The sequence below is a fragment of the Sciurus vulgaris genome, assembly GCF_902686455.1.
Source record: "Sciurus vulgaris genome assembly, chromosome: 6".
NCBI classification, from domain to species: Eukaryota; Metazoa; Chordata; class Mammalia; order Rodentia; family Sciuridae; genus Sciurus; species Sciurus vulgaris.
This window is the reverse complement of record NC_136466.1, coordinates 126,952,596-126,976,369: the sequence shown is the minus strand read 5'-3', so window position 1 is coordinate 126,976,369 and position 23,774 is coordinate 126,952,596. Positions and strand designations below refer to the sequence as shown.

At 40.9% G+C, this 23,774-nt stretch overlaps 1 pseudogene across 1 annotated transcript; it reads left to right on the top strand.

Annotated features, from left to right (window-relative positions):
* Positions 1-6,459: 6,459 nt before the first annotated feature.
* On the top strand, positions 6,460-7,503 carry LOC306664728 (G patch domain and ankyrin repeat-containing protein 1-like; annotated as a pseudogene). The gene has a single exon. The product of its transcript is annotated as a G patch domain and ankyrin repeat-containing protein 1-like (transcript).
* Positions 7,504-23,774: the final 16,271 nt, after the last annotated feature.

Sequence of the window (23,774 nt, the reverse complement as noted above, 5' to 3'; positions counted from 1 at the left end):
ACAGGACCAGACGGAGCATGTGCAGAGCTGCCGATGCAGACTGCATTCGGCAGTGTTCCTGGTGGAGTGAGAACTGCATTTGGGTCATGTGAGCAGAGAGTGCCATCTCAATGGAATAGGACGTAAATATTGTAGCAGGAGGCTGCTGGCCATGTGCTGTGCAGAGTAATTACCCACTTTTCACCTCGGCTTCAGGCTCCCTTCAGCACTGGACTATGATTGACAGGGAGGTTGGGATTTAGAAGTAGCATTGGAAAGGTTATGTTTCTAGGCTCAAGAATTTGTGATGACAAAAATTAAAACAGCCTGCAGTCACAAGCGTGTATATTGCAGCATTGGGTGGTGAAACCTGAAAAATCATCCAAATATATTTCACTTGAGGAGCAGCTAAGTAATGGCAGTACACTTATACTTTAGATTGAAAATTGGTAGTAAGTAAATCTACATAAATTCATCTGGCTGTGATGTCCCTAATCTATTGTTAAACAAAGCAGACAAATTATGTATTTTATTTGGTTGCATTTTTATAAGACCAGTGACTACTCATTGCATTATGTGTTTATATCCATTCAGAGACACACTGAGAAAGACACTGTTAATATTGGTTACCTCAGGAGATGGCAATTGCCTGTTCTTTATCAATCTCTGTATTTTTTTTTGGCTTATTATAACACTTTGTTTTTTATATTTGCAACAAAAATCTAATATAATAAGTTTAAATGAACCAGGCTCTACATTCTAGACAGAATCATAATTTTGGATATGTCAAGCAGCCATATGGTAACTGTTCTCATAAATGCTACTGATAATGTTAAAGAACTGCTTTCTTTTTAATGAATTAGTGCATGAATGTGGAAATAAAATCAGAAAGCACTTTTTCTGTATATATAAACTTTTATTTATTTATTGTTTTTCTGAGGCTGGGAATGGAACCAGGCCTCCCCCATGTTAGGCAAATACTTTACTACTAAATGACACCCCCAACCCTCACCTCATTTGTTTTGACCCGGACGGATCTGATTTGTCATTTGTGTTCTTTGAGAGGTGGGTTCCTTTTGTATTCTTATCTCGTGGTTTGTGGAATGGCCCACAAAAGGCTATGTTCAGGTTCAAATCCTCGGAACTTGTGAGTGTGACCTTATTTGGAAAAGAGGTCTTCTCACATGTAACTATGTTAAGGAGCTTGTTATGGTTTGGATAGGTGGTGTCCCCCAAAAGTTCATGTGCGAGACAACACAAGAAATTCAGAAGAGAAATAATTAGATTAGCAGAGATCTAACCTAATCTGTGGATTAATCCAGTCGAGTAGCTTAACTGGGTGGTAACTATAGGCAGGTAGGGCATGACTGGAGGAAAAAGGTGACTGACATCCTGACTTTGGGGTTTTATTTTGTCTCTGGCTCCTTGCTTTTTCTGCTTCCTGGTTTCAATGTCCTGAACTGCTTCTCTCTGCCATACTCATCCACCATGATGTTCTGCCTCGTCTCTCGTCCAGAGCAATGGAGTCAGCTGACCATGGACTGGACCTCTGAGACTGTGAGCCAAAAGAAACTTTTTCTTCTCTGAGTTATTCTTGTCAGGAATTTTGATCACAGTGATGCAAAAGCTGCATAAAACAGAGTTCAAGTTAAAACCTTCCTGGGTTCTCTGGGTGGACCCTGCATCCAATGACAAGTGTCCATGCAAGAGGCACACAGAGAAGAGGAGGAAGCCAGGTGAACACAGAGGCAGAGATTGGATCCAGCCATGAGCCAAGGAACACATGTAGCCATCAGAAGCAGGAAGAGGTAAGGAACAGACTGTTCTTGAGAACCTTTGGTAGAAGTGAGACTCTGCCAATACCTTGGCTATGAGTTTTTGGTCTCCTGAACTGTGAGAGAAAAAATTTTGATTGTCTGAGGTCACCAAGTTTATGATAATCTGTTACAGCAACTTTAGAAAATCAAAACTGAGGAGGAACCCACCCCCATGCAAAATTCTCCAAAACGATTGCAATACTATGAGCATTTATCATGACCCAAACCAAATTAAAATGTATAGACACATCCACATTTGTAAAAGAACTGCCTTGGAGTCTTTATGAAGAAAGATAGTCAAATTGAATGGAAAGGTCGTGAGTGTGAGTTTGTTTCTTGTAAGTGTGATTTAGGCCAACTGTGTGACATTTTGAGTCTCACTGTCTTAATCTGTGATGTAAGAACTTCATCCCTAACTTCTTGTGAATTGACTGTTGTTATTGTTCAGTCCACTTCCTGGGCTGCTACAAACTTAGAGGTCTTTCTTTACAACCAAAGCCCAATGTGAGATAATATTTAGTTGTATCTTGTGGTGCATTTTGAACACAGATTGTATACCCAGCATCACATTCAAGATGTAGAATACTTCTATCACTCCAGAAGTTCTCCCCTGTCCCTTGCCTGCTGTCCCTTACCTGAAGAACATGAATTCTTGGGGGGAAATTCTTGGTTTCCAGAGGCTTGAGGGGAAATCTCCAAATGACCATCTTCTCTAAGTTAAACCAGACTTGAAAATTAGGATGGGGTCCTCATTCCCTGGGTGTTGGAGATTAAACACCGGAGAAATGCCAAGGCAAGAAAACCAGTTTTATTTAAGGAATAGAACAGAAACAGACTTTTCTGGAGAGGAGAAGGGGACCCAGTGCTGGTACCCCTAGGATTGGGAGCATCTTGATTTTTATAGCACCCCACCCCCACTTCCTGTCTTCCTAGTGAATAGGCCGAAAAGGCAGGAAAGAGTAGTCCCAGGGAATAATTACTTGTGTTGAAAAGTGCAATCCTTCCCCTCCTCTGGGGGGTTAGCAACTGGTTGAGGGGAAGTGCTATCTACTTATTTCCTTTTCTTTGATAATCAACTATCTATCCTTTGCCCCTGTCTCATAAGAACACAGAAACCCTCCCCATAACTGGGCAGACAAGAAGCCCCTCTACATGCCCTTCTACCCTGTTGACAATTGCTGCTCCTGCTGCAAATTTGCTAGGTTACCTCACCCAGATGAAATACAGAAAGGATTTCTCACCCTGTTTCCATACTTGGATATATTCAGGTTTATACTGTCTGGTAGGCTTTGCTTTTGTCCTGGGTATCCAAAACTCAGAATAATTTTGGCCTTCATTTAAAAATCCCAAACAGATATCTTTGCAAACTTTTTTTCTTTCTCTGAAATGCATTTGCTTCATTCCTACATTCCCATCTCAGTTGGAAACCTTGGGGATTTGCATTCAATTGCATCTGGATGGTGTCCACTTCCTCAGCAAACCAACGGATTTGAGAAAACACAGAAAGCAGAACAACAAAAGTAACCCACAATGCTTTTAAATGTCTCTGTGGATGGAGAATTTGCTGAACATCTCAGAAGTGTTTTTAAGAAGTTCTGACTTTGACCACATATCCTCTCCTTCTATTTTTAACTTGTGAATGATCGGCTCAAATGAAGTTCTGCGGTTTGAATTAAGTTATCACTTCATAGAAGTCTGGCTCCAGCATCTCACTCCTCCCTCTCTCCCTTCCTGGCAGCCTCTGGAGTGTTTAGGAGAATGTTTCTTTGCATTAATTTTTTTGAGAGGAAGTCCTTGAGAGGAGTCTAATTGAACTTGGCTCCTCCAAGTTCCTTGTAGAGTTAGAGAAGCAAAGTGTGAGGTTGCCAAAAGTTTAGTGGAAGAGAAGCCTGTGGCTGTTTGACTGCTTAAAGTAGTTGCTAAGGAGGCAAAAGTTTCACTCTGAAGAGTTGCTCTGTTTTGTGACCACAGACTGTACCCCTTCCTGACACAAAGGGGACATAACATTGAATGTTTTGTAGCTTCAGTTCCAATTCCTGCCAACTGCAAGAACAACTTACAATGTGAGACGCTCTTGGTATACGAGAGCCCCCATTTGATTATTTTAGGTTAAAGCAATGCTTCTGAAATTTTAATGGGCACACATTATCAGCTGGGGACAAACTTAAGATGCATATTTTGATTTAATAGACCTGGGTAGGTGCCAGAGATTCTAAATTTCTAGCAAATTCCCCGATGATGCAGGTAGTTGGTCCATCCTTTGTGTCATAAAAAGCTAGAATATTTTTCAAATACTGGGTAAAAACTGTGCTCATAGGCTTTTATATAGATGTTTATGACTGTCTTGTCCCAACCCAGTTGTGCCAGGGCAGTGGTGTAGGTTGTGGGAAAGCCAAAGAAAGTGCCCAGAGTCAGCATGGAAAACATATGGTTTATTGGGAAAAGCTTACAAGAGATGGGAGACTGCTGGAAGAAACGTCAGTGGTGACAGAGTGACAGGTAGCACTTCCATCCCTCAAGGTGCTTTGCCCAGGAGTGCCTCCTCTCCCTATGGTCTTCTGTCCAGTGGTGGCTGGCTAGATGAGTGACATGAATCCTTTCCATAGTGTCTTCAGTTCCACTTCTGTCCCTAGTGAGAAATGGGCTGTATACATTAGGCTGCAGAAGCATTGTCCTCATCAGCATTAGCTTAATTTGACCAACAGCCCAAGGAGCAACCAGCCTGGTGTAGATGCAAGCAAGTAGTTTTCTACAGAAAACACTAACTTGCTCTAGTTCCCAGTGTGCACGAAAGAAAACCGTGTCATTCAAGATAATGTTTATCTGGACGTTTGTGTCCAGGCCTGCCCTCTTGTTCCTCTAACTTGGCTAGGTTTTTGAGAACAGAAAGGAGGCATTCAGGGATGTGGTGTTTTACTATCCGCTGCCCCTTGCTTTAGATTCAACTACTGAAGAGTAAAAACACAGAAATATAAACTAAGCCCGCAAAGGGTCTCAAAAATTTTTTTAAAAAAAGGGAAAAAACCAAAAAACAGAAAACAAATAAAAAATCTGTACCAGAAGTTAGCCAGAGATGGAAACTGGGTGATGACTGGAAAATATTACTGCCCTGAACTTCTGCAGCTATTTTTTGGGTAAAAATGAAGTTGTCTTAGGGCTAGATGTTATTAGGGTCATACGTATTGGAGATTCCCTGAGAGTTCTGCTCTGTTCTAGGTCTACACACATGGTCAAATTATTAAATCTTTCTAAATATTTCTCTTAATATATATGCTGGAGATAATAAGGGTACCCCCCTACCCAAGGTAATTGAGAGGATGAAATGGGATCACAAACTGGTGATGTGCTGGAGCTGGCTGTTGCTTGGGTTTGGTTTTGGTAGGTTAGAGTCAGCCGCGGTGGACAATTTACACCACAGAAATTGCTGCAAGTCAGGATGGGTCTTTTTCTGCTCTGCTCTGTTCTGTCCTTTTCTTTCTCTGTCCCTCCCTCCCTTCCTTCCTTTTTTCTTTAGAATTGGATTTACCACCACATCATCACATATGAGGTACTTGGGACCTAATAGAGCTCAGTAGGGATTAAGTGCTATTTCCCTAACTATTGCTATAGTTTGGATCTTCAGTGTTCCCAAAGGTCTGAGTGTTCAAGACTGGGTCCCCAGTGCAGTGCTGTTGGGAGGCGGTGGGGCCTTTAAGAGAGGGTGGACTAATGGGAAGTCCTCCTGTCATTGAGCCCTTGAAGGGACTCTGGGACTTACCTCTTTGTCTCCTTTTTGCTTCCCAGCCATCATGTGCTCGTATCAGGATGTGCTGCCTTGATACAGACCTAAAAGTAACAGGGCCAACCAATCATGGTCCGGAACCTCCCAAACTGTGAACCCAAATAAACCTCTTCCTTTTGTACCTCAGACACGCCTGCTTTAACAGGTTTTTTGTTTTGTTTTGTTTTTGTTTGTGTGTGTGTGTGTGTGTGTGTGTGTGTGCGCGCGCGCGCGCAGTATTATGGCCTTGTGCAGGCTAGGCAAGCATTCTACCACTAAGCTACACCCCTAGCCCTATAAACCCTTTAAAAATTTTTTTGTTGTTGTTGATTATTTTAAGTATTTGTTACGGTAACAAAAAAGCCAACTCACATAACTACCTTTGCTAAAATCTTCCAGTACCTATAGTTTGAAAAGCATAATTTAGCACTGGGTATTCTATACCAACTTTCTTCTCAATAAATTCTGTAACTGACTTCTTTTCAAGAAATGGTACCCTTGGGCCTCCAAACTGGATGCAGAACAAAGTGTGACTGTAATCTGCCATTCTCCATGCTTTGCTTTTTTCATCCTTTCAAGGAAAACACGAAGCATAGTTTCAGAATCTGGGGAGCTCATTGTTCTAACAGCTTTGGTCCCCTCCACAGAAGCTCAAAGTCCACGCTGTACAGTCTCAGGAGAGATCCCAGAGTGTTAAGGTGTCTCTGCAGCTCGCTGTGTGACAAGCACGTCAGCACCAGCACAGGGAGGCCAGTTTGCAGTACGGAAGCTACAAAGCAATGCAGACAGGAGCCTTTCCCCAAGATGCTCTGGAAAAACGTCACCTCTGTTTTTATTTGGGAAGAGGAGAGCCCCAATAGGATTGAGCAGAATTAAAAGGCCAGGTTGATGTTTCTTGATGCCATGCCCAGGCTGTCCCTTATCATGTTCACCCCAACCACAGACCCTAGTGAACTATGGAAAGATGGGCAGCAGCAGTCACAGTCTGAAAAGCCAGAGTCCACCCTGGGTGGGCGCAGCCTGGGCTCTCTACGAGGCCCTGATTGCAGATGGGAGCAGTACACCTGAACCCTAGAGGTGTCTGCCTGATCCTGTCAGGGAAAGAAAGAGGAAGAAAAGAAGAGTGACGAGGAAGGCTGCAGCAGAAGCAGTGGCCGCAGGAGTGTTAGGAAGACTGGACAAGGGAGATTCCTTGAGGCTGAGGACAAAATGACCCACTGGATATTGAAGGTTGCCCAAGAGGGGGACCTGGCAGAACTTCAAAGGCTGTTGGAGCCCTGCGAGGCAGGGGGAGCTGGAGGGAGTTTCAATGCTCGGATGCCTCCTGGCTGTTGTGTGCTGAGTGGGTGCTGCTGCCCACTGTCTCCTGGGCTGAGGGACTGCCTGGGTAGGGGCCTGTTAGCTGGGTGGCAGGGATGCTGCTCTGTTGGATGAAGAAGCAGGCTTTCCCAAGGTGGCCCCTATGATCAGGGAGAGCCATGGAGAGAGAAGGAGCCCAGAGAACTGGTTCCTTCTTCCTCCCCTCAGTTCTGCGAGACCTGTGATGCCCACTTTGAACACTCCAAACACTACATGCCCACTGCTCATCTGCTGTCACTGTCCAGGGGTTCCCAGCCCCACAATCTTCTCCTTGGGGTGTCCACCTCCAGCACTGGCTTTAAGCTGCCCCTGAGGGGAAGCTGGGAACCAGGAATGCGGCATGAGGGGGAGGGCTGCTCCAACCTTATACCCGCCATCCTCAAGAAGGATCAAGGACTAGGTTACAGATCAGCACCCCAGCCCCAAGTCACAGCCTTCCCAGCTCAGGATACCTGGGCTGTGTCTGGGACAGAGAGAGAGAGAGCCCTTGGAGTGGCCACAGTGAGCTGGAGGGAGAACAGAAAACAGGAGGAGAAGGACAGGGCTTGGAAGCGGGATCTGAGTACATACATGAACCTCAATTTCTGATTTTGGTGAAGTCAGCACTGGTCTGCTTTGAAGTCTGAACTTGAAACTCTGACTTGAGCCCTTAGACTTATATTTTCTGGGATCTGCCCAGGTACTGGACCTTCAAGTTTTGGGTCATTGGACACTGATTTTGGGAGGAGGGACTGAAAGTTGAGAAATAAACATCTTCTATGTGGTTTTAAAAAAAAAATCAGCACGGAGGGATAGAATATTTGTTCTTGCTATTGAGTAGGTCTAGGTCCAGTCACAAGCTTACACATTCACCTAAATAATTGTAGGTGGTGTATTAATTTGAAGATGACACCTGCCATAGCATGTAGGTAGGTGATTTCCTTGTGTGCATTTGAGCCGACTGTCCTGTACGAACAGTCAGCCTAGCCATCCAAGGAGAATGCCCTCTGTTGTTCTCTCCTCTTGCTCTAAATTTCTGTTTCTTCTCTTGTCCTCTCTTCAATGCCCTTTGCTGTGAAGAACGTGAGGCCATAATTAATGCCCCTCATTCTACCCAAAAGCTTTCTCTGAGAAGCAGATTTAAACCACCATTAAGACCATGAGCTCTGGACTAGCCAGGTTCCAGTCCCTCTCTTGGGACTTGAGACTGTAAACATGGCTCATTTTCCTCAGCTGTAAGATCAAAAGGTGTCCTTTAGAATGTTTTTGAGTGAAGTAAATAGATTTAAATCCACTGAGTTCTTAGAGCAATGCCTTGCATAGTGATTTATATATTTACTATTATGATTTCCCCAGTTATTCCATCCTTTTTCCAATTTCATCCTTTTCCCTCCTCAAGAAACTTTTTCTTAGCCTATACATATGCTCACATCTCTGTGCCTTAAAAACAAATACAAACAAAATTGGAGTGTTTCTTTAAATAGATCTACTCTTTTTTTTCTGACATGCTTTTGGGAAAACAAAAAAATCTACATTCACATTTTTCCTTCCTGCCTACTCATCTCTCTCTCCCATCTGTGCAGTTGGGTCTTACCTCTGTAGCTGTTGCAGTTACTCAAAATAGACAACTGTTCTGATGGTTCTAGTTCTCTGGGGTCACGCTTAGGTGTTTAATAGTTTGGGGAGATGGTTGGCAGCTTGTGCTATGAAAAACATACAGGTTCAAATCTCAGGAGTTTTTAAAAATAGTTTTTATTTGTTCTAATTAGTTGTACATGGCGGTAGAATGCATTTATACATTTTGACAAATTTTACATAAATGGAGTGTAATTTCACTTTTTTCTGATTGTACATGTTGTAGGATCACATCAGTCATGCAGTCATATATGTACATGAGGTAATAGTATCTGTTTCGCTCTCCTATCCTTTCTACCCACGTGCCCCTTCCCCTCTCTTCACTCCCCTATACCTAATTTAAAGTAACTCTATTCTTCCCTAGTGACCCCCCTACCCAGCCCATTGTGAATTAGCGTCTGCATGTCAGAGAAAACATTCAACCTTTGATTTTGGGGGTTTGGCTTATTTCGTTTAGCATGAGATCCTCCAACTCCATCCATTTACCAGCAAATGCCATAATTTCATTCTTCTTTAAAGCTGAGTAATATTCCATACTCTCTCTCTCTCTCTCTCTCTCTCTCTCTCTCTCTCTCTCTCTATATATATATATATATATATATATATATATATCAATCACATTTTCTTTATCCATTCGTCTGCTGAAGGGCACCTAGGTTGGTTCAAATCTCAGGATTTTTTACATGTAAGCCTCCAGTATCATTTTGGGGTTAGAGATGGGACATTGGCAGTTTAGCCTAAGCAATGTGGCATGGTTGAAAGAATTGTGAACTTGGAGTCACAATACCTGGGCTCAAGTTCTCATTTTGCTTTGTACATGGTGATGATCAACCAAGACTTATTCAAACAACATGAATTATTTACCCAGAAAATCACTTAGGGCTCTTCTCTTCTTAATTTTATAAAAATACACAAGCTCTCCAGGTTGAGTCCAATGCTGACAGAGCCTAAGCAGCAGTTGAGTGGGCCTTAAACTAGGTGTTTTTGTGCAGAAATTAGCAAGGAAGGGGTCAGAAAGGATTTTTTCTCTGAAGGAAGATTGTGACAGGGAGATGAGGTATTGATGAGGTTGCTGCTGGAACCGGAACTGCCCTTGTAGATAGAGAGCTGGGCCTCAGAGGAAATCCTCCCCAGTGGAAGCCATTAGGCATTTCTTGGTTTCATTTATCTCTTCTTTCTAGAGCCATGCCTCCAGGCTGCTTTTTCTCTCAGGAGAATCTTAACTTCTAATTCTTCTTGTCATTTTTCTCGAAAAGATTCCCAATATTAAGAGAATTATAAACTATATTGAACAAAAAGCTAACTTAACCATCCTCATTTTACAAAGTGTTATGGTTTAGTTATTAGGTGTCCCCAAATGCTCGTGTGTGAGGCAATACAAGAAGGTTTAGAGGTGAAATGATTGGGTTACAAAAGCCTTAACCTAGTCAGTGCATTAACCCATTTGAATAGATTAACTATTAGCTGTAGGCAGGTAGGGTGTGCCTGGAGGAGGCAGGTCACTGGGGGCGTATCTTTGTGGGTCTATTTGTCCCTGGTGAGTAGAGCTCTCTCTTTCTCTCTGCTTCCTGTTTGCCATATCTTGGAGCTGATTTCTTCCTCCACATCCTCCTACCCTGAGGTTCTGCCTCATCTCCATCCCAGAGCAATAGAGTTGGCTATTTATGGACTGACCCCTCTGAAACCAGGAGCCCCAAACAAACTTTTCCTCCTCAGTGTCATTCTTGTCAGGTCTTTTGGTCACAGCGCCAAAAAATCTGACTAAAACACAGACACAGAGAGTTAATAGTTAAATCAATAATCATCAGAGAATATAATTTTCTTTATTTGTAGGAAGAAAAATAGGAAAGTTTGAAGAGTTTTTGACTGATTAAGGTGTCACTCCCACTACACAAATGCAGTATCAACAATTTGATAATGTCAAGGGATTGAAAGTTCTCTTCATATGATGGCTAAAAGTATGCTTTCACATGTGGTTGTGCCAGATAAGTTGTGAAATGCTGAGTGCTAACAGCAATCTCTTTCCTATTTGATTTCACAATCTTTTTTTTTTAAAGATACATCTTTTAAAAACCATTTTCTTCCCTCTGGAAATAGAGCAAATAGATTTATATTAAACTTGCACACTGAAAATTAAAATTTTAATTAAAATACAGAATATATAATTTGGTTTCCATTATGCTGAATGACTGATTTGATTGACTTTGGGTTCCAAGAGTGACCATGTCTACACAACCTATGGGTTCCTTCATGAAATGCTGACTGAATCCTTTTTTGACCTAATATGTTCTATGTTTGTGAGAAATTTAATGTATGAGTTTCACATGCAGCAATATATCAGCCTTTAGGCAAGTTTAACTTGATGGAATATGTCACCTATCTGCAGCATGAGTTTCAAGGCGTTTATATTCTGACATTTCCTCCTTCTTTTCTTCAGGGAAAGAAAGTCTATTGAAATTCAAATTGAGAAATGGAAAAAAAAAGAAGAGATCTCAATTTGTAGCATGAAATTTTTGGCATGACGAGTCTCAGGGAGACAAAGATAATTTCAAGAGTTTCATGGGAAAATCAGCTTGTTTAAGTGCTTGAACAGATGTTCATGTAATCAGAACCTTCCCTGCCTCCTTTGCAGTTATATCCATCCTTCAAGGCCTGTGTCTGTGAGTAGGATAAGAATGATGAGCTATTCCCAGACCCAACTCCTTCATACAACATCATAACCCTCTCAGAGATAAGCATTCTTTCAGAGCATCCCAGAGATTCCCAAACCAACACCCTGCTTTACAAAGGAAAAACCAAGGTCCCCAGAGATGTGGACAAACACTGCTCCTACTGTCTCTTGCTCAGTGGTTGAAAATTAATGCTGGTTTATTATCTATTTATTATCACAGATGGCTTCTGGCTGGGGAGGATTCCTTAACTGAGGACCTGCAGCTTTGAGTTGGGTGATAGGAGGGGTCACGAATCATTAATTGCACCTTTGAACACATAGATATGTCTGCCTCTAGGATAGCATCAGCCCTGTGGACTTGACTATGCAGTTTAGCCCCTACATCTGAATACTCTGAAGGGGTTCACCTACCCCTTGCCTGACTCCTTTTCCATGAATCTCTTTAATTTCTGTGCCCCAAATGCTCTCTTTCCCTCAACATGTCACCCAAAACTATTGTGCCTATGTTCATAATTAACATATGATATGTATTAAGAGTTTACTCTGCAGATATTATGGTAGGCTCTCTCTCTTTTTAAAATGCTAGGTTGTTTATGACCTTTTTTTTTCATTTAATTTTAACAGTTCCTTGAGATACGTGCTATAAAATAGCTCTATTTGCAAGGGTCTCAGTTTATTTTGTGCTGCTATAACACAATATCTGGTGTCGAATACTTTATAAATGATTGAATTTTATTTTTCACAGTTTTGGAGGTTGGAAGTCCAAAATCACAGTGCCAGAAGCTGGTTCTGGGAGGGTCTTGTGTCTTCACATGACAGAAGAGCAGAAGAGAATGACCCTACTTCCCTCCTAAAAGACCCCACCTTCCAACATTGAAGCATTGGATTTGAGTTTTTAATACATGGATTTGGGGGGCCCATTCAGACCATAGTAGCAGATAAGAAAGTCAAGATTTGGAGTGGTAAAGTGACTTGCCCAGGATCCAAGAGCTAGATTTTGCAGAGGTCTTCTAACTCCAGGCCTAAGCACTGAACTGTACTACTAATAAATCAACAAAACACTTTGAGCATCCTCTACCAGCAAGACACCCAGGCAGGCTTTGTGATGGATGTGACTTCCAGCCAGAATGAGATGTCTGGGAACCTATGCAACACACATTTACCAGCACAACCTGTTATATGATGAGTGTGATAGAACAGTAAGTTGTTCTATTACATTAGGTTACTGGACTTTTGGGTGAAAGTGCTGCCTTTGTGTGTGTGAGTGTACCAGGGGACTCCTTGGGCACTCTGGTGAAGCCTATGAATTCCTTATCAGGGTAAATGCATAAAATAGAAGCATAGGATTACAAAGGAAACCAACCTCCTAACAATATGTTAAAAAAAGTTTTAAAATATAGTGATATAGTAACACAAAAGTTTCTTGATTAATATATTATGAAGCATGATCTTGTGGGCTTGATAACTACATTAATTTTGAAGTAGGACTGAGGCTAAACAATATTTTGAGATAACTACAAGAAATATACAATATAAAAATTACATCTAGTGCCACTTTGATATATGATCAAAGGAAAAGTTAAATTTCCTTAAGAAATTAAACTGAGTTTCTAACTGAAATGTAATGCTCATTGCAGTTAGAATTTCCCTTTTAACTTATTGAATCCCTGAATTCATAAAGTCCTTGGGAGAGGGAGCTGTGGACCTCAAATTTAGAATCCCAAAGGAATTAAAGGAAGGAATAATCACTTGTGGTCCCAGGGAGCAGATATGATTTTTAATCATATTTTTCTTTTGTTGTGGTTAAGAGAATTTAATATAAAGTTGATCATGTTAACCATTTTTTTTTAGCTTACAGTCCCAGAGCATTAAATATATTGATATTATTGTACAATGCATCTCCAGAAGCTTTTCATCTTGAAAATCTGAAATTCTATACCCATTCAACAGCACTTCTCCTTCCTCCAGAAGCCTCCATTCTGTTTTCTGTTTTAGTGAATCTGACAACTTTAGATACCTTATACAAGTGGAATCATGCAGTATTTGTCTTTTTGTGACTGGGTGATTATACCTAGCACAATGTCCTTGTGTTAGTAAGCTTTTTCATGGCTGTGACTAAATGAATTGACCAGCACAATTATAGAGGAGGAAAGGTTTATTTGAGGCTCAACGGTTTCAAAGATCTTAGTCCATAAAAGGCTGGCTCCATTCCTTGGGGTTTGTGGTGAGGCAGAACATCATGGCAGAAGAGTGTGGCAGAGGGAAGCAGCTCACATCATCAGAAAGCAGAGGGAGAGAGTCTTACTCAACAGATACAAAATATATACCCCAAAGCCACATCCCAAATCCCATCTCCTCTAGCCACACCCTACCACTTCAATTAATTCCACATGGGATTAAATCACTGATTGGTTTAAGACTTTCCTCTGAACCTTCTTGCATTGTCTCACATGTGAGCTTTTGGGGACACCTCACATCCAAACCGTAGCAGTCCTTCATGAGACAGGTTGGAGAAGATATTATTGAGCTATTTTATCATAGAGCAACTTTTTTCCAAGGGTGTGTGTGTGCCAATTTCCACATAACAAATATTTAATATCAGTCTGAGGTTTGCTTTTTTCCATTCTCTTAATAGTGTAATTTGTTGAAAAAAATTTCTTCATTTTAATTAAATCCAATTTACTAATATTTCCTTCTGTCTATTTAAAAGAAAATGTAACCTATCCTGAGGTCTTGAAGGTATTTCCTGTGTTTTCTTCTAGAAATTTTATTGTTGTTCTTTTCAACTTTGGAGATATGGTTCATCTTGATATTGTTTTTGAACATGATTTGAGATAAGGGCCAAAACTCCAATCTCCTTCCTGCCCCTGCTATGAGCTACCACTAAGTTTTGAAAAAAATCATTTTCTCCCACTGAATTACTGTGGTCTCTTTGTCATAAATCAAGTGATTGATCATGTGGGTGTGAGTCTGTTTTAATCTCTCTAGCTTTGAAATCAGACTTTGTTTTTCTTCTTCAGGACTGCCTTAGTTATTCTAAGTTTTTGACATTTTTCACATAAAGTTTACAAATAGCTTGTTCATTTCCACTTTATAAAAAAAAAATGCTGGGATTTTGATTGGAATTACACTAAATCTCAGACAGATTTGGAAAAAGTTGATGTCCTAACAGTGTTTACACCTTTGAATTTCAGGATCATGCTACAACCATTTACATAGGTCTTCTTTTACTTCTCTCAGAAGTTATCTGTAGCTTTCAGAGGAGTGATCTTGTACATATTCCTATTAGTTATTCTACATAATTGATGTATTTTGTGCTTGAAAGTTTACTAATTGCTTACTTCTTTTTAAAAATAGATTTATTTCTCTGTTGAAATTCTCCAATATTTTTTTCTATTTGACTAACATTTTGTACTCTTGATCATATTCATCATATATGCTTTCAACTCCCTCTTAGTTAATGTCAGTATCTGAATCATCAACAGATCTGTTTTGATTCTACATATTTTTCATTGGAAATTAGAAATTTGATCCTTTTTATTTTTTACAATTTTTTGGTATGCATTGTCATTTTTGATCAAATGCCAGATGTCTTAACTGAAAAATTATAGAAGATTTAGATGATGTTATCTTTTCCCAAAGATTACATTTATTTATTTATTTTTTTTCTTGGCAGAGTAGTTAGTCAAGATCTTGTGAAAAAGATAGTTTTATGCTATTCAGGGCTAGTTTATTCCAGTTTCTCCCTATGGCTATGGACTGATCTTTATTTGGCTTTAATTATGACCATTGCCTTCCTAGTACTGCTGATGTTTCTAGCCAGCTGCTATTTTCTGTTTTCTTCCCACCTTTTCTTCCCCTTCCTTCCTTCCTTCCTTCCTTCCTTCCTTCCTTCCTTCCTTCCTTCCTTCCTTCCTTCCTTCCTTCCTTCCTTCCTTCCTTCCATTCCTTCCTTCCTTCCTTCCTTCCTTCCTTCCATTCCTTCCATTCTGCCTAGTTTTATCCTGTTCCTGCTCAGTTTAGGAATCTACCATTCTTCTCTACGATTCCCCCTTCTCCAAGACTTTGATCCAAATCCTGATTTCTGCCTTTTCAGCTCAATAATACTGCTGTTTCATATTTGCCGATTCTGCAATTTGTAAAGGTTCTCAGAAAAATATCTAGGAAGACTGTGGAATGCATGTCATGGGCTTCCTTCGCTTCAAGTCTTGCCTTCAGACAATTGCTTTATGGGATTTGTCCAACATTTATAATTTAAAAAGATTATTTTAGTTGTTGATGGACCTTTATTTTATTTATATGTGGTGTTAAGAATTGAACCCAGTGCCTCACACATTCTAGGCAAGTGTTCTACCACTGAGTTACAACTCCAGCCTTATAACTGCTTTTGAAGAAAGAGTTAGTATAATGTAAACTACTCCATCAGGGCTGGAATCCTAAATCTTCTGACTATTCAGACTTAAAGGATTCTCTGTGCTGAGCTGTCTGTTACCTTTAAACCTTCAGTATGTCTTCAAAATTCAATGACCTCACGTTCATGGTTTCTTTGGGAAACTTAGGGAAAAAATACTGTTTCACATTGGGATCAGCACAGAGTGGCTGGAAGAGACCAATCACAGACCTATAGAGCTATAAGGAGATAAAGATGCAGTGAAATCAGGAAATGAGAGCAAGTACCCCCAAGAGATGTGGAGATTACTAGGTGCCACAGCATTGGGAGTGCACAGGGAATGAGAGCAAGTCAGTGGGGATTTTTCTTTCCCTCCTCTGAAGGGAGCCCTTTCATTCTGTCCCTAGGAACTGGAATGACTTCTCCAGTTAGGAAATTTAGAAAGAATAGTGGCTTATATTTAGCTCAACGCTGTCCTCATAATGCCCACAGAAAACATGAGCTTTCTCTCTTATTTGTGTCTCACCTGGGCAGGTCCTTCCATGTGGCAGTCTCCCCCCTGTAACACTGGGACAGGTGCAGGCCTTGGCTTCCGTGCATAGGTAATTTGTCTATCTTTTCCTCAAGTCATTGAGGACCTAGGTGGAAAAAAAGGCTGCATTTGTTGGGATGTTCTCAATGATCTTCTTGGGGACAGTCTCAGCCTTGATGTTCCAGAAAGCAAAGCCCAAGGGAGAGATCAAAGTGCTGACTCTGGATTTTGGAGGTGCAAGCTCAGGATAGTGAAGATGATGAAACAAACTGAGGTGAATCAGAGAACACGGGAAGCTGTGTGGTGTGGGGCGTTGTGCTGGCGCCACCTTTCCGATGAGCTGCAAGGAGACAGAGCCACGTGTCTTCATTAGGCACCTGTGAATTTTGTGGAGGGTGCCAAGAAGAAGTCTCATCATGGAGGGAGGAAGGAGGGACCTGTGCCTGCCTAATCTGCCTCATCTCCTGTTCCCATTGTCCAAGATTTACTTCATGGAAGACTAAGTCTCCTTCCACTTTGGGGTGGCTCCTTCCTCAGCCACTCAGGGTGTCAGCCACATGTCTCTCTGTGTAGCATTTATCTGAAACGCTGGGAATGAAGCACCAAGTAAGAGAAGAAAGCAATGAGGGAATCTGAAAGAGTGCAAGATGCACGTCTGACTTAGACTTGAGCCATTTTAGCTTTAATATTGTGAGAGTCGTTGACAGTATCATCTTGGGGCATGTGGGTCATTCATATGAGTGGTTTTCAGATTACACTAGGATGCTCCCTTTTTGCAAGGATAGTGTGACTCTGATGCCGAGAGCTTCTAGCCCTGTGGGAAGCCAGCGGTGGCAATACTTTGGGGGCAGGCCCTTCTTTCAACATTCTTTAGATCAGTTAGTTATAGAAAGATGGTCTGGAATGTGTGCTGGGGTTGGGGTTTGGCCTCAGTGGAATTTAAACAAAAGATTTCCAGAACATAAAAAGTAAAACTATAAGATTATAGAATTTTATATCTGCAAGGAATCTTAATCTTTTTATTCTTTTTTGTGACTTGAAGAGCTTCATGAAACTTTCTCCATCTTTCCTCCTCCTCCTCCTCTTCTTCCCCCAAAACAAGGTGAGAAGTCTATGACTGAAACACTGTCCCACATCTCAGTGAATACAGACAGAGCTCCCAAAGGAAATAACCTTTCAGAAAATTGTCCCTCCTACTGTCTCTCTTGTTTGTGTGCGAAGAGTAGGGACCCCTATTGTGTGAATATACAGCATGCTCTCCCCATGTAAGTACATCTCCATCTCCTGACTGATTGGAGATTAGCATTGGCGCCTCCTGCAGAGGGGCCTGTGAACATATCTGCCTGCCCCAGATACTCCTCGAAGCTGTGGGAGGGAGGCCCCTGCTGATCCTCTCACTGAATGAATGGACGAAACCCCAGTTTCGTCACAGCCACTGCGATGAAAATGAGTTCGGTCGGGTATGTTTGAGTGCAGCAAGGCATGAAAGGAGGCGTTCTGTCTATTGGAGGACCTGTACCTATTCTGCAGGTTATAGAGTTTTTTTTTTTTTTTTTTTTAATTGACATCGAAGAACTTCAGAATCCTGCAGGCTGTACTGTTCCAGGGTGAGTTCTTGGGTACTGTTATGTTTGGCTGTGAGGTGTTTCCCCAAAGCTCAGTCCTGATTGAATTAATTGAGTGGTAATTGGAGGCAGGTGGGGTGTGGCTGGAGGTGGGCATTGGGGGTGTGAATTTGGGGTATATATTTGTATTTGGCAAGTCTCTTTGCTTTCTGATCATCATGTGAGCTGCTTTCCTCTGCCACGCTCCCCCACCATGATGTTCAGCCTCACCTCCAGCCCCGAGGAATGGAGCCAGCCTTCAATGGACTAACACCTCTGAAACTGTCAGCCCTCAGATAAACTTTTCTTCCTCTACAATTGTTCTGGTTGGGTCTTTTAGTCACAGGGTGAAATAGCTGAGTAAAACAGGTGCTCATTTTGAAGGCCTGAATATCCTGATGTGTGTGTCCTTCTAGGTAGAAACACTGGTATCTCTATCATGTATGTTCTGGTCTGTGGTTGGACCCATCACAGCAGAGTGGACATAGAAAACGAGAAAAGAGTCTCGGAATGGCCAGCATTGAAAACCAGCCCTGTGAATATGTGGAAAGAGAGTGGAGTGGCTGACAGGTACAGAATGATCATTTCCTGAGACTGGAGACTGGCTCAAATGTCTCCTTGTGTGAACTCAAGGTATGCTGAAGTTTAATGTGGAGGAGGATAAAGAGAGTACCGGCAACAAAATCTGTGGATAAAAGTTTAATTACATCCCTCATTAGAAGAAAAGTAGGAAGGAGCTAAAACTGGTATGCTAATCCTATTACTCAAGATGGAATTCTGAAGCTATCCAACATTATCAGACATTAATCTAGAACAGAAATTCTCAAATATTTTGGCCTCAGGATTCCTGTTCAGTCTTCGAAATTATTGAGGACCCAAAATAACTTTTGGTATATGCAAATTATATCATTCAATATTTATCATATGCTATGGTTTGGATGCAGTGTGACCCTAAATGTTCATATATTGAAGACTTGATCCCCAGGGTGATGTGAGAGGTGATTCAATATTTAAGAGGTGAGATCTACTGCAAGGTCTTCAAGTTACTGGGGATATGCCCTTGGAAGGGATCCCAGTCTCTTTGTCTTCCTGTTTCAAGATGTGATCACTTCTTACCCTCTTGCATGCACTCTCACTGTTGCCATCCACCATGAAGCAATGCATTCAAAGGGGTCCTCCCCAGAACGTGCACCTTGCCGTTTGGACTTGTGGCCTCCAAAACTGTGAGCTAAACAAACCTTTATTTTTCCTCAACAAAGTTAACTTGTCTCAGGTATTTCATTATAGTAAGACCAAACTGACTAATACACTGTGTTGAACTAAAAACTGTAAACTGCAAACATTTATTGATTTATTTAAAATAACAAGCCCATACATACACCAAAAATTTATGAAAAGCAACTTGTTTCTTTTAAAAATAGTAAAGAATGTCATTGTTTGTTATTCCTATAAAATATTTTCAAATCTTTGTGATAACTGGGAAATCTTTGTTAGAGAAATGCCTTCTGTTAGAAGACAACTGGATTCTTATATCTATTTTTGCATTCAGTCTCTTGTGATATCACACATCATTTAGCTTCTGGAAAATTATCATGATCCCTTGAGAGAATAAGCATGGGGAACCTATGGTTTGGATTTGGTTTGGTTGTATTCCTAAAGGTTCATGTGCTGGAAGCTTAGCACCAATAGGGTAGTGTTGAAGAGGTAGATCCTTTAAGACATGGTGCCAGGGAATTATGTTTAGATCATGGGTCTTCTACCGTCAGAAGGACATAATATTGGTTTCAAGGAGTGAGTGAGATTTTGTGAGCGTAGTTAGTTCATTATGAAGTGAGAACACCCAATGCGCTGGGCCCTTTTGCTCTTCTCTATTGTATTGTGGTGCAGCTGGGAGGAATCTTGCACTACGTCCTCAGATCTCCAGAACTTGGAATCCAGAGCTAAATGTGTCTTTGTGAAGTACCTAGTCATGGTTATTTTATTACAGCAACACAAAACAGAATAATACAGTGAAAAAGGCAGTGAAAATACCTTAACAATATTATGAAAACAATTTTGACCTCACAAATGTCTCAAAAGAGACATATTTCCTAAACCATACTTTGAGACTGCTTAGTTGAAAATTTTCTGGTGAAACTTAAATTTTTTACTTTTTAGAAGCAAGGATATTTATTTTAGGGGGTTCCCATTTATTTATTTTTCCTCACATTTTTTGTTAGTGAGCTATAGTTGTTCACAGTGGTGGGATTTGTTGACACATATTCATACATGCACACAATGTGATGATACATTTTGGCCAATATCACTTCCCAGCCCTTCTCCCCTTCCTCCCCTCCTTCCACCCCTTGGTTCCTCTCTTCTGTTCTACTGCTCTCCCTTTGATTTTCTGCTAACTTTTCTGTTTAAAACAAGGATATTAGACTGGGGTTGTGGCTCAGTGGTAGAGTTCTTGCCTAGCATGTGTGAGGCACTGGGTTTGATTCTCAGCACCACATATAAATAAATGAATAAAATCAAGATTCATCAATATATAAAAAATAACTAAAACAAGGATATTTAATACCCATGAAAAGAAGAGGTGATTATTGCTTCTTGTATACGATGATATTGATATTAATGACTTGAAGAGTTTGTAGTTTAAAATCATTAACTTCTTAGAAAATCTATTTACTTTGAATTTCTTTTCCTTCAAACTTTGACCTTGCTGGTAATCACACTTCTTAGATGCTATTTGTTCCTTAAAAGAAAATAAACAAACAAACAAAAATCATATTTCTTAAAAATCCTATTTTCAATTTTTCTTCTTAAATTGAGGCTTTTTTTAAATAGAAACACAGTTGCTTCTCTGTATCTGTGAATTCTACATCTGTGATTTAACCAATCTCAGCTCAAAATATATATAAAAAATATACTGAACATCTATAGACTTTTCTCGTCAGTTCATATACAATATAGTATAAAAACTATTTACACAGCATCTACATTGCATGAATTATTATAAGGAATTTAGAGATGATTTAAAGTATTTGGGAGGATGCATGCAGGTTATATAAAAACACTATACCCTTGTTACTCTAAGGGATTTGATTACCTGTGCATTTGGGTATACAGGTAGGTTCCTGGAACCAATCCTCTGTGGATCCTGATGGATGGTTGTATATACAAATTGTTAAAAATTCAAAAGACATGAGGGTAAACATTGGAAAATTTCCTTCTCACCCCTCTCCTTCTCAGCTTTAGTTTCCCTTTTTGGATATTTTTCTAGAGATATATTATCCATATATACATATATGGGATATATGGGTAAGGGTAGGGGAGAAATATCTTCTTTAAAAACTAAATAACTCCAATAGAAATTTTCAATGATGAATGTAACTATTGTTCTCTGGTTCTCATATCCTGATGGGTTCAGAGAATGGCACACCATTCCCTTTTATTTAGGGATATTCATGTAAGAAATTCTGGGCAATGGTTATGAGCAGTTTGGATACCTCTTGCCACTGCCAGTCCAAGATGGTCTACACTTTGTTTTGACATAAAAACCCTGAAAGTCATATATCTAGATGGAACCTCCATCAGCCTTGAATTATTAGGGACAGTATTACCCTCTGATAGCCTGTACTGGACACTAAGCATGGGCTAGAAATAAACCTCTGTCCTGTGTTAGGCCACCAAGATTTTGTGTTTCATTTGTCACTGCAGCACAACTGGACCTATCCTGACCAATGCAAATACTATGTCCTTGTTTGCACTTGAATTTTTTCCTATTCTCAATATTTCTTAGAGTACCATATCAACTCACAAAAAGTTTTCTCCTTTGTTTTCAGACTCCACAGTAGTCTACTTTATGAGCACAGAATAATTCATTTAAATAATCTAATCTGCATTGAGCACCCTGTAGTCTGCTCAGCTAATGTATATGCAGTAGAGAATTACTGTTATTGGAAAATCACACCCCCACCCCAAACTTGCTCTGAATGCTTTTCTCAGGTGGCACCAACTAAACCAAGACTGGGGAAACCTCAGAATAAAAGGGGAAAATAAGAACAGACCAATCATTATTCATTAAAGAGGAACTGTTTTGGAAGTTGGAGCCCAGACAATGCATGAATTACTTTCAAATCATTGAAAACATGGTGAAAATTATATTTAAAAGATTAATAACCTTGGTAACTTAATCGATCAAATTAATTCTGCTTTGCATTCATGTTAACAGGAAAAAAAAAAAAACACATGTGGCACTGACATTTTTCATTGAAAATCATTATAAAACAAAACAAAACAACTATTCATGATTTGGGTTAAGCTGACCCACAGTGTTCAATACTGGTCTTAAAGAAAAAAAAAAAAAAAAGCATATGTAACTGTAACTGTCCTAGAACTCTGGATAAAATTAATGTAAAACAATGAACTCTTGAGCATTCAGACACATGCCAAGGTAGTGTGTGTGGTCTGTGAGGGGACCATGAGGGCAAGAAAAAAGGAGTGGTGTGTAGGAAATTCTTAAGGACATAAAACTCTTAAGGTCTCTCTGATCTGGAAGAGCATTGATAGAGGCAGTAGGAGTAGCTACGGGATTGGCCCAGGGATGATTTGCCCAGTTTTCTGTCTGGTCTGCTATTCAGTGACCCCCCTGGAAGCATTTCGGGTCCTGATGCTGCTCAGGTTTCCCATGCTGTGCTTCCAGGAGACCTGGGCTGGGAGTGGAGGTGAGGTGAGAGGGCAGGAGGTTAAGAGCTGGACCTGCCTTTTCCTGGATGTGTGATCTTCCCCAGATTTCTTAATCTGCTAAGAAGACTTTGAATGCAAGTAGCAAAAACCCAACCTCAAAGGCTGAAAGAAGAAGAATCACTTGTTCTCTCATTTATTGTTAAATTAGGGTTGACTAACTTAACAGTTCCATAACATCAAGAAGAATCCGGGTTCTTTCCATCTTTCTACTCTGCCATCTTTAATACATAAGTATCGTTGTTAGCCTTTTGGTTCCCTGAGTCGCTTCCAGACACAGTGTCTAATGGAAGAAAAAGAAAACTTTCTTGCCACTTGTCTCTTTTTATTTGTTAGTAATCCTTCCCCAGAAGCCCTCCAGAAGACTTCCTCCATGAATAACTGAACGTAACTAGGTCACTTGCTTCTTCCATGTCAATCCCCAGAAGGAGAATGGGGTTCCTGAGATGAGCCTCCAAGCGGCATACAGAACCACCTGAGGAAGGAGGGCAGGCACCTGAATAAAACCTAGGCTTGGCCAGTGAGGAGGGAAGGAGGGTACTGGGTACACAGCACTGTTGTCTGATGCACTTATGTTTGTTTAGCCTCAGTTTCTTTATCTGCAACATGGGGCAATAATAATGTCTAGTCCGCGTGGTTGCTATAAAGATTAAACACAATAATGCACACAAGGCACCTACCACATGTGATGTTAGCTATTGACACAGTTGTCATTATTAGGCTCCTGATGAAAGAAAATACCTCAAAAATTGTTACTAAAATCTCTAAAGGGAGATCCAAGATGGCGGACTAGAGGGAGGCTGTGTTCCTTGTCGCTCCGTAACTCTGGTTTCAAGCAGAGGATATCTGTTTCTTGGTGAGGCAGTTTTTGCTGCTTATCGATCCCCTGCTGTTTACCCCATTTGTCTGCTGTGATCACCTGCAGTCTTCCAGCATATCGACGCCTTTTTTGAGTGCAGATTGCTCACTGTCAGGCACCTATCATCTGCCATTTGCCTGCCTCTCGCTTGTCCATCTCCTGCCTTACACCTATCCATCACCCAACGCACGAGGTTCACCTCCCGATCGTCCGACAACAGTCAGCAAACTGATTGCTGTCCGCCAGTGGAGCACCAGCTGCCTGCTGTTGCCTGGAAGTTCACTGTTACAGTACCTGCAGGTTTGATTACATGTGGCTGCCGCCATTTTGAGACAACAGCCAGGCCCCATAGGACCCCTGGCCGGACTGACTGAGCCCTGTCTCCAGGAGCCCTCAGCCCGACCTATCACTCCCTGCCTCTGGGGCCCTCACATCGACTGACTGCTCCCTGCCGCCAGGAC